The 15859-nt window shown below is 49.0% G+C and overlaps 18 non-coding genes and 1 pseudogene across 18 annotated transcripts; 16 read left to right on the plus strand and 3 right to left on the minus strand.

The window, feature by feature from the left end:
- Window positions 1–4339: 4339 nt before the first annotated feature.
- On the minus strand, window positions 4340–4452 carry LOC135029444 (U5 spliceosomal RNA). Its single transcript, XR_010225577.1, has one exon. It is a non-coding gene; the product is annotated as a U5 spliceosomal RNA (small nuclear RNA).
- Window positions 4453–4738: 286 nt separating this feature from the next.
- LOC135029450 (U5 spliceosomal RNA) lies at window positions 4739–4855 on the minus strand. The gene has a single exon (XR_010225582.1). It is a non-coding gene; the product is annotated as a U5 spliceosomal RNA (small nuclear RNA).
- A 270-nt stretch (window positions 4856–5125) lies between these two features.
- On the minus strand, window positions 5126–5241 carry LOC135029416 (U5 spliceosomal RNA). The gene has a single exon (XR_010225550.1). It is a non-coding gene; the product is annotated as a U5 spliceosomal RNA (small nuclear RNA).
- A 144-nt stretch (window positions 5242–5385) lies between these two features.
- LOC135029473 (U1 spliceosomal RNA) lies at window positions 5386–5549 on the plus strand. Its single transcript, XR_010225605.1, has one exon. It is a non-coding gene; the product is annotated as a U1 spliceosomal RNA (small nuclear RNA).
- Window positions 5550–5701: 152 nt separating this feature from the next.
- On the plus strand, window positions 5702–5864 carry LOC135029364 (U1 spliceosomal RNA). Its single transcript, XR_010225512.1, has one exon. It is a non-coding gene; the product is annotated as a U1 spliceosomal RNA (small nuclear RNA).
- Window positions 5865–6538: 674 nt separating this feature from the next.
- Window positions 6539–6702, plus strand: LOC135029468 (U1 spliceosomal RNA). The gene has a single exon (XR_010225600.1). It is a non-coding gene; the product is annotated as a U1 spliceosomal RNA (small nuclear RNA).
- A 152-nt stretch (window positions 6703–6854) lies between these two features.
- Window positions 6855–7017, plus strand: LOC135029300 (U1 spliceosomal RNA). The gene has a single exon (XR_010225456.1). It is a non-coding gene; the product is annotated as a U1 spliceosomal RNA (small nuclear RNA).
- Window positions 7018–7688: 671 nt separating this feature from the next.
- Window positions 7689–7852, plus strand: LOC135029436 (U1 spliceosomal RNA). Its single transcript, XR_010225569.1, has one exon. It is a non-coding gene; the product is annotated as a U1 spliceosomal RNA (small nuclear RNA).
- Window positions 7853–8004: 152 nt separating this feature from the next.
- On the plus strand, window positions 8005–8167 carry LOC135029373 (U1 spliceosomal RNA). The gene has a single exon (XR_010225518.1). It is a non-coding gene; the product is annotated as a U1 spliceosomal RNA (small nuclear RNA).
- Window positions 8168–8841: 674 nt separating this feature from the next.
- LOC135029291 (U1 spliceosomal RNA) lies at window positions 8842–9005 on the plus strand. The gene has a single exon (XR_010225448.1). It is a non-coding gene; the product is annotated as a U1 spliceosomal RNA (small nuclear RNA).
- Window positions 9006–9157: 152 nt separating this feature from the next.
- On the plus strand, window positions 9158–9320 carry LOC135029325 (U1 spliceosomal RNA). The gene has a single exon (XR_010225477.1). It is a non-coding gene; the product is annotated as a U1 spliceosomal RNA (small nuclear RNA).
- A 670-nt stretch (window positions 9321–9990) lies between these two features.
- Window positions 9991–10155, plus strand: LOC135029313 (U1 spliceosomal RNA). The gene has a single exon (XR_010225468.1). It is a non-coding gene; the product is annotated as a U1 spliceosomal RNA (small nuclear RNA).
- Window positions 10156–10304: 149 nt separating this feature from the next.
- On the plus strand, window positions 10305–10467 carry LOC135029310 (U1 spliceosomal RNA). Its single transcript, XR_010225466.1, has one exon. It is a non-coding gene; the product is annotated as a U1 spliceosomal RNA (small nuclear RNA).
- Window positions 10468–11141: 674 nt separating this feature from the next.
- Window positions 11142–11305, plus strand: LOC135029257 (U1 spliceosomal RNA). Its single transcript, XR_010225416.1, has one exon. It is a non-coding gene; the product is annotated as a U1 spliceosomal RNA (small nuclear RNA).
- A 152-nt stretch (window positions 11306–11457) lies between these two features.
- LOC135029311 (U1 spliceosomal RNA) lies at window positions 11458–11620 on the plus strand. The gene has a single exon (XR_010225467.1). It is a non-coding gene; the product is annotated as a U1 spliceosomal RNA (small nuclear RNA).
- A 674-nt stretch (window positions 11621–12294) lies between these two features.
- Window positions 12295–12458, plus strand: LOC135029258 (U1 spliceosomal RNA). Its single transcript, XR_010225417.1, has one exon. It is a non-coding gene; the product is annotated as a U1 spliceosomal RNA (small nuclear RNA).
- A 152-nt stretch (window positions 12459–12610) lies between these two features.
- LOC135029299 (U1 spliceosomal RNA) lies at window positions 12611–12773 on the plus strand. Its single transcript, XR_010225455.1, has one exon. It is a non-coding gene; the product is annotated as a U1 spliceosomal RNA (small nuclear RNA).
- A 674-nt stretch (window positions 12774–13447) lies between these two features.
- Window positions 13448–13611, plus strand: LOC135029279 (U1 spliceosomal RNA). The gene has a single exon (XR_010225437.1). It is a non-coding gene; the product is annotated as a U1 spliceosomal RNA (small nuclear RNA).
- Window positions 13612–13763: 152 nt separating this feature from the next.
- On the plus strand, window positions 13764–13905 carry LOC135029371 (U1 spliceosomal RNA; annotated as a pseudogene).
- Window positions 13906–15859: the final 1954 nt, after the last annotated feature.

A 15859-nucleotide genomic window follows, 5' to 3' on the forward strand; every position in this document is an offset into this window, starting at 1 on the left:
TTACTATGTTACTGTAGTATACAGAAAACCAAAATGCAATGAACAGTGATAGTGAGCACTGATGAGGATACTAGAACTGACACTGAGCAGCAAGATGCAGCACTGGACTATTAGTAATGTACTGTAGTATGCTGAGCACCACAATGCAGCACAAGACAATGAGCAGTGATACTGAGCACTGATGAGGATACTACTGAGAACTGACACTGAACAGGAGAGACACACTACTAGTATTACTGAGCAGCAATAAGTAACCACTGATACTGAGCACTGATATTGAGATTTCCACTGAGAGAACATAGCCACGTCCATTCCGCTCTCTCTTCAAAGCACGAGTAAAAATGGCGGCAACAAGCAGCTCTTTATATGGAATCCGAATCTCGCGAGAATCCGACAGCGGGATGATGACATTTTCCCTTGTTCAGGTTTTCCGAGTCAGGCGGGAACAACCGAGCCTGCCTCGGACCAGTGTAAACAACGTGGAGTTCGTGGGGAATTCGGTTCTCGGAGAACCGAACCCGCTCCTCTCTACCTTATACCCATCAATTTTTTTATTTTCAATCTAAGCCCCTGCAGTTTTCTGTAAGCATCTGCTTCGCTATGATGATCAACAAGTCACAAGGGCAAACACTCAGGGCTTGAGGCGTAGATCTTAGGACCAGCTGCTACAAGCATGGCAGAGGTGTCACTATCACTGGTGACACCCAGAGAGGTGGCGAGGGAGATTGTAATGCAGTGCGCGCAGATAAGCAGTGCAATGGTAAAAAGGAGGCATGGTTTCATAGGTAGGGGCGTGGCCTGGTGGCCTGAATCTACATTTTGTTGCTCCGGGTGTCCCGGGGGTTGGGGGCTGCACCCGGGGACTAGTGTGTGAGCAGTGCTGGCTCCTGCACAGTGAAAGGGCATGGCCACCCAGCATGACGCCTCCCTTCTTGACCATGCTGTAATTGCAGTCGCACTGCAGTTCAGCGTGATCATAAAAAATGGTGTAGCCTCTTGCTGGTGCAGACTGTATGTGCGCGCAGGAAGCCGCCACCATTTTTGTGATCACAGCGGCTGAATGTGATGTCATACAGCCGCTGTGACCACGCCCCCTGTGTCTCCTCCGTTGCAGACCCCATTTTGAAGCCTTGCCCCCGCACCGCTCCATCCCTGACTTGGAAATGGAGTGTTGCTGACCCACCTATCCCCCCCCCGCCCCGATTGACAGGCAGAGGCGATCGCATTCTCTGCGGGGTGCCGCAGAAAATGCAGGCACATGCGTATGCTCTTAGCAATTTTTGCAGTTGGATCGCTTATTGTGATTGCAATCCAACCTGAATCAGGCCCTATTACCTATCACAATGCGCTGCGGGCAGTACAAAATTGGGTTAATATAGGAGAAAAACCCCCAGACCTGTGCTCCTTAACTGTACCTGGTGGCTAGTGGAGCGGCTGCCCAGTAATCAGTGTCCACGCCAGTGCGCACACGGTCCACCCCCTACGGCCACGCTCCCCTTCATCAGCGGCCTCGTGATCCGGAAGGGTGGTGTGTGTGTGACTGACCTTAGGATGAAACCGGACCCTCCGCTGCAGTGACCCAGCAACCAGGGCACGGGAGTATACAGCGCCGCTGGGAGTGATGAAGCTGCAGTAAAGATGTCTATTAGACCTAGCCTGCTGCAGCCCTTGTAGATTCTCATAAAACAAGTTCTTCTTTTCTTGTCAAAATTTATAGCTAAGAATAGGCTGCCTGAGGCAGGCCCCTGTTAAGTGGCCTGCTACTGAAGGCACCAACTACAAACTGAGCTCCCTGTTCATGGAAGCGGGGTTATAGAGGAGAATGCACTGAGCATCTTGGGAACAGTCAAAAGCTTTGAGCCGGTTGGTGCCTCAGATCAAGATCCTACTCTACACCCCAATGTGAATCCTTGTGGAGTCCAGTGTACCCCACAGAAGAAATTAATGTGTCACACCCATTGGCAGCAACCTTAGAATAGCTGCTGACGGGCACAATTGAGAAAGGAAGGGGGGGGGGGACATTTGAATCCAGCACATAAATGCAATTCAAATATGTAATTTGTACCTTCCTATTTTAAAATATAATGGATGAACCTCACCCTGTGATTACAATCTTCATGATCAAGAGATCTCATATGCAAAATAAGTATGAGTTGGGATAGGGCTGGGGAGGGTGGCTGCTCGGGCAGCCCCTCCCCCGTCAAGTTAAGGAGATTCAACTGAGGAAGCACAAGGGAACTCTCGTCTGGGGACAACAACTGCAGGGAGACCACATCTTTTCAGATGAACATGGGAGGGCGGAAGGCTGCCTAATACTGAAGCACCATCAAATATCAAACCATATGCAACATCTAGTACAAGCCTTCCTGGGGGAAGGTCTGCAGCAGACGGATTTGCACACAGTGATGTTATTCAAGCAGTGGGCCAAAGTTGGCTGGAACCCTCATCTGCATATGAAAAGAGAAAAGGGGCGTGCAGGGCATGGCGGCCTTTTGCAGTGCTTGGATGACCCCTAGTTCTCATTAAACACCCCCACCCTCCTTTGGTGTGGGGCTCATGTTGGCCATGCCCCATCCCCTGAAGCATTCAAGCTGATTTCTTGCAGCAGCTGGGCACTGTAACAGCTCCAGAGCTGTTCTGTAAGGCAAGTAAAAGGGTGTGGGCCCTGCAGCACCACCTGTAGTTTGCATTGTGCGTTGGAAGGCACAAAGTAAGCAGACGGGAGGAGAAGTCAGGATAGTGCGCAAGGGCATCCTTTTCTCTTAGTCCGTAGAGGATGCTGGGGTCACATTAAGAACCATGGGGTATAGACGGGATCCGCAAGAGACATGGGCACTTTAAGACTATCAAAGGGTGTGAACTGGCTCCTCCCTCTATGCCCCTCCTCCAGACTCCAGTTATAGGAACTGTGCCCATGGAGACGGACATTTCGAGGAAAGGATTTATTGTTAAACTAAGGTGAGCATCTTACCAGCTCACACCTTAAGCATGCCGCAGAACGTGGCATTCAACAGAACACAAGCCAACGGCATGAACAATTGCAGCAAAAAGCTGACCAGAACCATAACACAACATGTGTATAACCACAAGTAATAACTGCAGACACAGTATGGACTGGGACGGGTGCCCAGCATCCTCTACAGACTAAGAGAAAAGGATTTACCGGTAGGTATTAAAATCCTATTTTCTCATACGACCTAGAGGATGCTGGGGTCACATTAAGAACCATGGGGTTATACCAAAGCTCTTGAACGGGTGGAAGAGTGCGTACGACTCTGCAGCACCGAATGACCCAACTTGAAGTTATCATCGGCCAAGGTATCAAACTTGTAAAACTTAGCAAAAGTGTTTACTAAATAGCTGCTCGGCAAAGTTGCAATGCCGAGACTCCCCGACCAGCTGCCCAGGATGAACCCACCTTTCTAGTAGAATGGGTCTTCACCTAATTCAGTAACGGCAATCCTGCCATGGAATGAGCATGCTGAATCTTACCACAGATCCAGCGCATAATGGTCTACATGGAAGCAGGACACCCAATCCTGTTGGGAGCATACAGGACAAACAGAGCCTCTGTTTTCCTAATCTGAACCGTTCTGGTGACATAAATTTTCAAAGTTCTGACCACAGCCAGAGACTTTGACTCAACGAAGGTGTCAGTGGCCAAAGGCACCATGTGGAAAGATGAACCACCTTCGGCAGAAATTGTTGACGTGTCCTCAATTCTGCTCTATCTTCATGAAAGATCAAATAAAGGCTCTTGTGATACTGCATGGTTTGTACTGTTTTCCATGTGCTCCCAGATCTTTCAAGCAAGTAGCATGGTCAAGAAAGTTCTGTTTGAAAAGAAACAAACATTTACTGTCATTGTTATGCAAATAAACTTACATTAAAGCTAACAAGAAAGCAAACTCGTTCTGTCTTTAAACTGATAAAAGAAACCCCAATAATATGGGCATACCTCCCAACTTTGTCGGCTCGCAAAGAGGGACACACGCGCAACGAAGTCGCGCGCGCTCCCAAAAAGGGTGTGGCCTAAGTAAAAGGGGGCGTGGCTTCGCGGGAGGACCCGCGATCGCGAGTCACGCCCCCGTTTTCGGCACTGAGCGGGCATGCCCAGCGCTCTGTGAGCCGCTGGCATGCCACCTCTCCCTCTGACTTCAGTGAATAGACGCTGTGCGCATGCGCACAGCGTCTATTCACCGCTGCTCTGCTAAGCAGGGCAGCGACAGACAGAGCCTCCCAATTGTCCTCCCCACCGCGGGACACTGCGGCCCGCAGGTGGGACAGCGGGACAGTCCCCAAAAAACGGGACTGTCCCGCGAAAATCGGGACAGTTGGGAGGTATGATATGGGGCATGCAAAAATTGAGATAAAACTCAGTTTTGCTCCTCTCCACGGAAATCTTTAGTAAAAGGCGAAAGATTTGTTCGTTCTGAAGAGAAACCAGAGCATGACCAAGATTCCACCTGTCGCCTGAGTGCCATGCCAGCAGTCCTCATTCAGCTCAAAGTGAGCACCCAATTTGAAAGAAAGAAAGCAGATTTCTCACCAGGCTTCCCCTTGCTATAAACATGGTTTGTACTCTTTTCCATGTGCTCCCAGATCTTTCAAGCAATTAGTATGGTCAAGAAAGTTCTGCTTGAAAAGAAACAGACATTTATTGTCATTGTTATGCAAATAAACTTACATTAAAGCTAACAAGAAAGCACACTCGTTCTGTCTTTAAACTGATAAAAGAAACCCCAATAATATGGGGCATGCAAAAATTGAGATAAAATTCAGTTTTGCTCCTCTCCACGGATAATCTTTAATAAAAGGCGAAAGATTTGTTCGTTCTGAAGAGAAACCAGAGCATGACCAAGATTCCACCTGTCGCCTGAGTGCTGTGCCAGCAGTCCTCATTCAGATCAAAGTGAGCGCCCAATTTGAAAGAAAGCAGATTTCTCACCTGGCTTCTCCTTGCTATAAGCATGGTTTGTACTGTATTCCATGTGCTCCCAGATCTTTAAAGCAAGTAGCATGGTCAAGAAAGTTCTGTTTGAACATAAATAAACATTTACTGTCATTTCTATGCAAATGAGCTTACATTAAAGCACACTCATTCTATCTTTAAACCGGTAAAAGAAACCCCAAAAAGATGGGGCATGCAAAAATTGAGATAAAACTCGGTTTTGCTCCTCTCCACGGAAATCTTTAGTAAGAGGCGAAAGATTTGTTCGTTCTGAAGAGAAACCAGAGCATGACCAAGATTTTTATATGAAAATATGTGTTCTCCCTGCAGTTGTTGTCCCCAGATGAGAGTTCCCTTGTGCTGCCTCAGCTGAATCTCCTTTACTTGACAGAGATGTGCCTGAGCAGCGGCCCTCCCCAGCCCTATCCCAAATCATACTTATTTTGCATAGGCGATACCATGGTCATGAAGATTGTTCTCCCAGGGTGAGGTTCATTCATTGCATTCTGGGTATGCTGACCCCTGTGATTTCCCCAAATGTGGGAAACTCGACTGCATTATTTGTGGTAGTGGGGGACTGTGTTTGTGCTTTCCTCTGGTCAGCTCTGGTAAAAGTCAGATTTATTTGTCTCAGATCTTCCTCTAGCCTTGTTCTTCTTTCGAGAGTTCCCTTGTGCTGCCTCAGTTGGATCTCTTTCACTTGACAGGGGGGTGCCCGAGTAGCGACCCTCCCCAGCTCTAGCCCAACTCCTACTTACCTGCCAGGTGAGATACTATGATCATGAAGGTGCTTCTCCCAGGGCAAGGCTCACCCATTGCACTCTGGGTGTGGTGCCCCTGCGATTTCCCCAAATGTGGGAAGCTTGACTGCATAATTTGTGTTTCCCCTGGTCGGCTCTCGTATAATTCAGATCTCTTTGTCTCAGGTCTCTCTCCAGCCTAGTTTGCTGTCTGTTTCCACTTCTTTTTTCATGAGCCCCTCCCTTTTATACCCTTATGCACTATCCTGACTTCTCCTCTTGTCTGCTTACTTTGTGCCTTCCAATGCACAATGCAAACTACTGGTAGTGCTGCAGGGCCCACACCCTTTTACTTGCCGTACAGAGCAGCTCTGGAGCTGTTACAGTGCCCAGCTGCTGCAAGAAATCAGCTTGAATGCTTCAGGGGCTGGGGCATAGCCAACATGAGCCCCACACCGAAGGAGGGTGGAGGTGTTTAATGCGAACTAGGGGTCATCCAAGCGCCGCAAAAGGCCGCTATGCCCTGCACGCCCCTTTTCTCTTTTCATATGCAGACGAGGGTTGAAGCCAACTTTGACCCACTGCTTGGATGACATCACCGTATGCAAATCCATCTGCTGCAGGCCTTCCCCCAGGAATGCTTGCACTAGTTGTTGCATTTGGTTTGTTGTTTGGGGGTGCTTCATTATTAGGCAGCCTTCTGCCCTCCCATGTTCATCTGAAAATATGTGTTCTCCCTGCAGTTGTTGTCCCCAGATGAGAGTTCCCTTGTGCTGCCTCAGTTGAATCTCCTTTACTTGACAGAGATGTGCCTGAGCAGCGGCCCTCCCCAGCCCTATCCCAAATCATACTTATTTTGCATAGGATATACCATGGTCATGAAGATTGTTCTCCCAGGGTGAGGTTCATTCATTGCATTCTGGGTATGCTGACCCCTGTGATTTCCCCAAATGTGGGAAACTCGACTGCATTATTTGTGGTAGTGGGGGACTGTGTTTGTGCTTTCCTCTGGTCAGCTCTGGTAAAAGTCAGATTTATTTGTCTCAGATCTTCCTCTAGCCTTGTTCTTCTTTCGAGAGTTCCCTTGTGCTGCCTCAGTTGAATCTCCTTCACTTGACAGGGGGGTACCCGAGCAGCGACCCTCCCCAGCTCTAGCCCAACTTCTACTTACCTGGCAGGTGAGATACTATGATCATGTAGGTGCCTCTCCCAGGGCAAGGCTCACCCATTGCACTCTGGGTGTGCTGCTCCTGCGATTTCCCCAAATGTGGGAAACTTGACTGCATAATTTGTGTTTCCCCTGGTCGGCTCTCGTATAATTCAGATCTCTTTGTCTCAGGTCTCTCTCCAGCCTAGTTTGCTGTCTGTTTCAACTTCTCTTTTCTTGAGCCGCTCCCTTCTATGCCCTTGCGCACTATCCTGACTTCTCCCGTCTGCTTACTTTGTGCCTTCCAATGCACAATGCAAACTACAGGTAGTGCTGCAGGGCCCACACCCTTTTACTTGCCGTTCAGAGCAGCTCTGGAGCTGTTACAGTGCCCAGCTGCTGCAAGAAATCAGCTTGAATGCTTCAGGGGCTGGGGCATAGCCAACATGAGCCCCACACCGAAGGAGGGTGGAGGTGTTTAATGCGAACTAGGGGTCATCCAAGCGCCGCAAAAGGCCGCCATGCCCTGCACGCCCCTTTTCTCTTTTCATATGCAGACGAGGGTTGAAGCCAACTTTGACCCACTGCTTGGATGACATCACCATATGCAAATCCATCTGCTGCAGGCCTTCCCCCAGGAATGCTTGTACTAGTTGTTGCATTTGGTTTGTTGTTTGGGGGTGCTTCAGTATTAGGCTGCCTTCTGCCCTCCCATGTTTATCTGAAAATATGTGTTCTCCCTGCAGTTGTTGTCCCCAGATGATAGTTCCCTTGTGCTGCCTCAGTTGAATCTCCTTTACTTGACAGAGATGTGCCTGAGCAGCGGCCCTCCCCAGCCCTATCCCAAATCATACTTATTTTGCATAGGCGATACCATGGTCATGAAGATTGTTCTCCCAGGGTGAGGTTCATTCATTGCATTCTGGGTATGCTGACCCCTGTGATTTCCCCAAATGTGGGAAACTCAACTGCATTATTTGTGGTAGTGGGGGACTGTGTTTGTGCTTTCCTCTGGACAGCTCTGGTAAAAGTCAGATTTATTTGTCTCAGATCTTCCTCTAGCCTTGTTCTTCTTTCGAGAGTTCCCTTGTGCTGCCTCAGTTGGATCTCTTTCACTTGACAGGGGGGTGCCCGAGCAGCGACCCTCCCCAGCTCTAGCCCAACTCCTACTTACTTGCCAGGTGAGATACTATGATCATGAAGGTGCTTCTCCCAGGGCAAGGCTCACCCATTGCACTCTGGGTGTGGTGCCCCTGCGATTTCCCCAAATGTGGGAAGCTTGACTGCATAATTTGTGTTTCCCCTGGTCGGCTCTCGTATAATTCAGATCTCTTTGTCTCAGGTCTCTCTCCAGCCTAGTTTGCTGTCTGTTTCCACTTCTTTTTTCATGAGCCCCTCCCTTTTATACCCTTGTGCACTATCCTGACTTCTCCTCCTGTCTGCTTACTTTGTGCCTTCCAATGCACAATGCAAACTACAGGTAGTGCTGTAGGGCCCACACCCTTTTACTTGCCGTACAGAGCAGCTCTGGAGCTGTTACAGTGCCCAGCTACTGCAAGAAATCAGCTCGAATGCTTTAGGGGCTGGGGCACAGCCAACATGAGCCCCACACCGAAGGAGGGTGGAGGTGTTTAATGTGAACTAGGGGTCATCCAAGCGCCGCAAAAGGCCGCCATGCCCTGCACGCCCCTTTTCTCTTTTCATATGCAGACGAGGGTTGAAGCCAACTTTGACCCACTGCTTGGATGACATCACCGTATGCAAATCCATCTGCTGCAGGCCTTCCCCTAGGAATGCTTGCACTAGTTGTTGCATTTGGTTTGTTGTTTGGGGGTGCTTCAGTATTAGGCAGCCTTCTGCCCTCCCATGTTCATCTGAAAATATGTGTTCTCCCTGCAGTTGTTGTCCCCAGATGAGAGTTCCCTTGTGCTGCCTCAGTTGAATCTCCTTTACTTGACAGAGATGTGCCTGAGCAGCGGCCCTCCCCAGCCCTATCCCAAATCATACTTATTTTGCATAGGAGATACCATGGTCATGAAGATTGTTCTCCCACGGTGAGGTTCATTCATTGCATTCTCTGTATGCTGACCCCTGTGATTTCCCCAAATGTGGGAAACTCCACTGCTTTATTTGTGGTAGTGGGGGACTGTGTTTGTGCTTTCCTCTGGTCAGCTCTGGTAAAAGTCAGATTTCTTTGTCTCAGATCTTCCTTTAGCCTTGTTCTTCTTTCGAGAGTTCCCTTGTGCTGCCTCAGTTGGATCTCCTTCACTTGACAGGGGGGTACCCGAGCAGCGACCCTCCCCAGCTCTAGCCCAACTTCTACTTACCTGGCAGGTGAGATACTATGATCATGTAGGTGCTTCTACCAGGGCAAGGCTCACCCATTGCACTCTGGGTGTGCTGCTCCTGCGATTTCCCCAAATGTGGGAAACTTGACTGCATAATTTGTGTTTCCCCTGGTCGGCTCTCGTATAATTCAGATCTCTTTGTCTCAGGTCTCTCTCCAGCCTAGTTTGCTGTCTGTTTCAACTTCTCTTTTCTTGAGCCGCTCCCTTCTATGCCCTTGCGCACTATCCTGACTTCTCCCGTCTGCTTACTTTGTGCCTTCCAATGCACAATGCAAACTACAGGTAGTGCTGCAGGGCCCACACCCTTTTACTTGCCGTTCAGAGCAGCTCTGGAGCTGTTACAGTGCCCAGCTGCTGCAATAAATCAGCTTGAATGCTTCAGGGGATGGGGCATGGCCAACATGAGCCCCACACCAAAGGAGGGTGGGGTGTTTAATGCGAACTAGGGGTCATCCAAGCACCGCAAAAGGCCGCCATGCCCTGCACGCCCTTTTTCTCTTTTCATATGCAGATGAGGGTTGAAGCCAACTTTGACCCACTGCTTGGATGACATCACCGTATGCAAATCCGTCTTCTGCAGAACTTCCCCCAGGAATGCTTGCACTAGTTGTTGCATTTGGTTTGTTGTTTGGGGGTGCTTCAGTATTAGGCAGCCTTCTGCCCTCCCATGTTCATCTGAAAATATGTGTTCTCCCTGCAGTTGTTGTCCCCAGATGAGAGTTCCCTTGTGCTGCCTCAGTTGAATCTCCTTTACTTGACAGAGATGTGCATGAGCAGCGGCCCTCCCCAGCCCTATCCCAAATCATACTTATTTTGCATAGGAGATACCATGGTCATGAAGATTACTCTCCCAGGGTGAGGTTCATTCATTGCATTCTGGGTATGCTGACCCCTGTGATTTCCCCAAATGTGGGAAACGCGACTGCTTTATTTGTTGGTAGTGGGGGACTGTGTTTGTGTTTTCCTCTGATCTCTGGTAAAAGTCAGATTTCTTTGTTTCAGATCTTCCTCTAGCCTTGTTCTTCTTTCGAGAGTTTCCTTGTGCTGCCTCAGTTGGATCTCCTTCACTTGACAGGGGGGTGCCCGAGCAGCGACCCTCCCCAGCTCTAGCCCAACTCCTACTTACCTGCCAGGTGAGATACTATGATCATGAAGGTGCTTCTCCCAGGGCAAGGCTCACCCATTGCACTCTGGGTGTGCTGCCCCTGCGATTTCCCCAAATGTGGGAAACTTGACTGCATAATTTGTGTTTCCCCTGGTCAGGTCTCGTATAATTCAGATCTCTTTGTCTCAGGTCTCTCTCCAGCCTAGTTTGCTGTCTGTTTCCACTTCTCTTTTCTTGAGCCGCTCCCTTCTATGCCCTTGCGCACTATCCTGACTTCTCCTCCTTTCTGCTTACTTTGTGCCTTCCAACGCACAATGCGAACTACAGGTAGTGCTGCAGGGCCCACACCCTTTTACTTGCCTTACAGAGCAGCTCTGGAGCTGTTACAGTGCCCAGCTGCTGCAAGAAATCAGCTTGAATGCTTCAGGGGCTGGGGCATAGCCAACATGAGCCCTACACCGAAGGAGGGTGGAGGTGTTTAATGCAAACTAGGGGTCAGCCAAGTGCCGCAAAAGGCCACCATGCCCTGCACGCCCCTTTTCTCTTTTCATATGCAGACGAGGGTTGAAGCCAACTTTGACCCACTGCTTGGATGACATCACCATATGCAAATCTATCTGCTGCAGGCCTTCCCCCAGGAATGCTTGCACTAGTTGTTGCATTTGGTTTGTTGTTTGGGGGTGCTTCAGTATTAGGCAGCCTTCTGCCCTCCCATGTTCATCTGAAAATATGTGTTCTCCCTGCAGTTGTTGTCCCCAGATGAGAGTTCCCTTGTGCTGCCTCAGTTGAATCTCCTTTACTTGACAGAGATGTGCCTGAGCAGCGGCCCTCCCCAGCCATATCCCAAATCATACTTATTTTGCATAGGAGATACCATTGTTATGAAGATTGTTCTCCCAGGGTGCGGTTCATTCATTGCACTCTGGGTATGCTGACCCCTGTGATTTCCCCAAATGTGGGAAACTCGACTGCATTATTTGTGGTAGTGGTGGACTGTGTTTGTGCTTTCCTCTGGTCAGCTCTGGTAAAAGTCAGATTTCTTTGTCTCAGATCTTCCTCTAGCCTTGTTCTTCTTTCGAGAGTTCCTTTGTGCTGCCTCAGTTGGATCTCCTTCACTTGACAGGGGGGTGCCCGAGCAGCGACCCTCCCCAGCTCTAGCCCAACTCCTACTTACCTGCCAGGTGAGATACTATGATCATGAAGGTGCTTCTCCCAGGGCAAGGCTCACCCATTGCACTCTGGGTGTGCTGCTCCTGCGATTTCCCCAAATGTGGGAAACTTGACTGCATAATTTGTGTTTCCCCTGGTCAGGTCTCGTATAATTCAGATCTCTTTGTCTCAGGTCTCTCTCCAGCCTAGTTTGCTGTCTGTTTCCACTTCTCTTTTCTTCAGCAGCTCCCTTCTATGCCCTTGCGCACTATCCTGACTTCTCCTCCTTTCTGCTTACTTTGTGCCTTCCAACGCACAATGCGAACTACAGGTAGTGCTGCAGGGCCCACAACCTTTTACTTGCCTTACAGAGCAGCTCTGGAGCTGTTACAGTGCCCAGCTGCTGCAAGAAATCAGCTTGAATGCTTCAGGGGCTGGGGCATAGCCAACATGAGCCCCACACCGAAGGAGGGTGGAGGTGTTTAATGCAAACTAGGGGTCAGCCAAGTGCCGCAAAAGGCCACCATGCCCTGCACGCCCCTTTTCTCTTTTCATATGCAGACGAGGGTTGAAGCCAACTTTGACCCACTGCTTGGATGACATCACCATATGCAAATCTATCTGCTGCAGGCCTTCCCCCAGGAATGCTTGCACTAGTTGTTGCATTTGGTTTGTTGTTTGGGGGTGCTTCAGTATTAGGCAGCCTTCTGCCCTCCCATGTTCATCTGAAAATATGTGTTCTCCCTGCAGTTGTTGTCCCCAGATGAGAGTTCCCTTGTGCTGCCTCAGTTGAATCTCCTTTACTTGACAGAGATGTGCCTGAGCAGCGGCCCTCCCCAGCCATATCCCAAATCATACTTATTTTGCATAGGAGATACCATTGTTATGAAGATTGTTCTCCCAGGGTGCGGTTCATTCATTGCACTCTGGGTATGCTGACCCCTGTGATTTCCCCAAATGTGGGAAACTCGACTGCATTATTTGTGGTAGTGGTGGACTGTGTTTGTGCTTTCCTCTGGTCAGCTCTGGTAAAAGTCAGATTTCTTTGTCTCAGATCTTCCTCTAGCCTTGTTCTTCTTTCGAGAGTTCCTTTGTGCTGCCTCAGTTGGATCTCCTTCACTTGACAGGGGGGTGTCCGAGCAGCGACCCTCCCCAGCTCTAGCCCAACTCCTACTTACCTGCCAGGTGAGATACTATGATCATGAAGGTGCTTCTCCCAGGGCAAGGCTCACCCATTGCACTCTGGGTGTGCTGCCCCTGCAATTTCCCCAAATGTGGGAAACTTGACTGCATAATTTGTGTTTCCCCTGGTCGGCTCTCGTATAATTCAGATCTCTTTGTCTCAGGTCTCTCTCCAGCCTAGTTTGCTGTCTGTTTCCACTTCTCTTTTCTTGAGCCCCTCCCTTCTATACCCTTGTGCACTATCCTGACTTCTCCTCCCGTCTGCTTACTTTGTGCCTTCCAATGCACAATGCAAACTACAGGTAGTGCTGCAGGGCCCACACCCTTTTACTTGCCTTACAGAGCAGCTCTGGAGCTGTTACAGTGCCCAGCTGCTGCAAGAAATCAGCTTGAATGCTTCATGGGATGGGGCATGGCCAACATGAGCCCCACACCAAAGGAGGGTGGGGGTGTTTAATGCGATCTAGGGGTCATCCAAGCAGCGCAAAAGGCCGCCATGCCCTGCACGCCCCTTTTCTCTTTTCATATGCAGATGAGGGTTGAAGCCAACTTTGACCCACTGCTTGGATAACATCACCATATGCAAATCCATCTGCTGCAGGCCTTCCCCCAGGAATGCTTGCACTAGTTGTTGCATTTGGTTTGTTGTTTGGGGGTGCTTCAGTATTAGGCAGCCTTCTGCCCTCCCATGTTCATCTGAAAATATGTGTTCTCCATGCAGTTGTTGTCCCCAGATGAGAGTTCCCTTGTGCTGCCTCAGTTGAATTAACTTTACTTGACAGAGATGTGCCTGAGCAGCGGCCCTCCCCAGCCCTATCCCAAATCATACTTATTTTGCATAGGAGACACCATGGTCATGAAGATTGTTCACCCAGGGTGAGGTTCATTCATTGCATTCTGGGTATGCTGACCCCTGTGATTTCCCCAAATGTGGGAAACTCGCCTGCATTATTTGTGGTAGTGGGGGACTGTGTTTGTGTTTTCCGCTGGTCAGCTCTGGTAAAAGTCAGATTTCTTTGTCTCAGATCTTCCTCTAGCCTTGTTCTTCTTTCGAGAGTTCCATTGTGCTGCCTCAGTTGGATCTCCTTCACTTGACAGGGGGGTGCCCGAGCAGCGACCCTCCCCAGCTCTAGCCCAACTCCTACTTACCTGCCAGGTGAGATACTATGATCTTGAAGGTGCTTCTCCCAGGGCAAGGCTCACCCATTGCACTCTGGCTGTGCTGCCCCTGCGATTTCCCCAAATGTGGGAAACTTGACTGCATAATTTGTGTTTCCCCTGGTCGGCTCTCAATGCTCAATGCTTCATGGGATGGGGCATGGCCAACATGAGCCCCACACCGAAGGAAGGTGGAGGTGTTTAATGCGAACTAGGGGTCATCCAAGCGCCGCAAAAGGCCGCCATGCCCTGCATAACCCTTTTCTCTTTTCATATGCAGATGAGGGTTCCAGCCAACTTTGGCCCACTGCTTGGATGACATCACCGTATGCAAATTCGTCTCCTGCAGACCTTCCCCCAGGAATGCTTGTACTAGTTATTGCATATGGTTTGATATTTGATGGTGCTTCAGTATTAGGCAGCCTTCCGCCCTCCCATGTTCATCTGAAAAGATGTGGTCTCCCTGCAGTTGTTGTCCCCAGACGAGAGTTCCCTTGTGCTTCCTCAGTTGAATCTCCTTAACTTGACGGGGGAGGGGCTGCCCGAGCAGCCACCCTCCCCAGCCCTATCCCAACTCATACTTATTTTGCATATGAGATCTCTATATCATGAAGATTGTTCTCACAGGGTGAGGTTCATCCATTATATTTTAAAATAGGAAGGTTCAAATTACATATTTGAATTGCATCTATGTGCTGGATTCAAATGTCCCCCCCCCCTTCCTTTCTCAATTGTGCCCGTCAGCAGCTATTCTAAGGTTGCTGCCAATGGGTGTGACACATTAATTTCTTCTGTGGGGTACACTGGACTCCACAAGGATTCACATTGGGGTGTAGAGTAGGATCTTGATCTGAGGCACCAACCGGCTCAAAGCTTTTGACTGTTCCCAAGATGCTCAGCGCATTCTCCTCTATAACCCCGCTTCCATGAACAGGGAGCTCAGTTTGTAGTTGTTGCCTTCAGTAGCAGGCCACTTAACAGGGGCCTGCCTCAAGCAGCCTATTCTTAGCTATTAATTTTGACAAGAAAAGAAGAACTTTTTTTATGAGAATCTACAAGGGCTGCAGCAGGCTAGGTCTAATAGACATCTTTACTGCAGCTTCATCACTCCCAGCGGCACTGTATACTCCCGTGCCCTGGTTGCTGGGTCACTGCAGCGGAGGCTCCGGTTTCTTCCTAAGGTCAGTCACACACAATGTAACACCCCGGTATAACAAGTGTGTAAACTATGTGGAACAGGTCAGGGATACCTTGATGGACTATTCCTCCTTCAGCAGCAGCTCTTCTCTATTCCTGGCAGAGAGGCAAGGTTTCCCCAGACACAAAGAAAGGCAGGCAGGGCTTTGTATGAAAGAATAAATGGTTTACCACATAACTCAGAAAAGGAACTGATTACAGTAGGGAAGGGAAAGATTTGATTCAAGCAACTTAAACACAGACACCATATACACTTTAAGTCATTACACAAATGGTAATATAACTAAATCTGAGATTAATACTATGTTGCTTAGTAATAGAAATCAACTTATGCAGACAATATTTAAGTCCCAGATAACATTGGTGTCACTGCAGGGAGTCTCTATGTGCACGTTGGGGCCCGGTTATGTTGTTACATAGTTATATGCAGCTATTGTCTTCTTTAGCTGTGAACAAAATATTGTAGCTCTGTGTAGTAAAGATGATTGTTTAAAACAAACTGGAGCTGCTTCCCATGTAAATCGCTGCATAGGTATAGTAAATATAGGATAATGTCCTTTGCAGTGGAGTAGGTTTCAGTATAAATATGGATTTATCTCACCCAGTCAATAGATGTTTCTGAGGCAGTTTCCCCTCAGATGTAGGCCAGTCAGCATTGGTATAAAGGCTTTATACTCTCCTGTCTCTGACACTTGCTGTGCACTCTCTTGGCTGAGAGTGTCATGGCGTTCTTACTTGTTAATTGCTGCACTTCCACTGCTGTATTTTGCACTACTGCTTACTCTCTCATGCAATTTTCAGCTTATTTGTCTCCCCTCTCTCAGCTGCTCATCTCTGCGTAATGGCGTCGCCAGCTCTTTCCTCACCATGGCTCCAACTGAC

Source organism: Pseudophryne corroboree, unplaced genomic scaffold (genome assembly GCF_028390025.1).
Source record: "Pseudophryne corroboree isolate aPseCor3 unplaced genomic scaffold, aPseCor3.hap2 scaffold_485, whole genome shotgun sequence".
NCBI lineage: Eukaryota > Metazoa > Chordata > Amphibia > Anura > Myobatrachidae > Pseudophryne > Pseudophryne corroboree.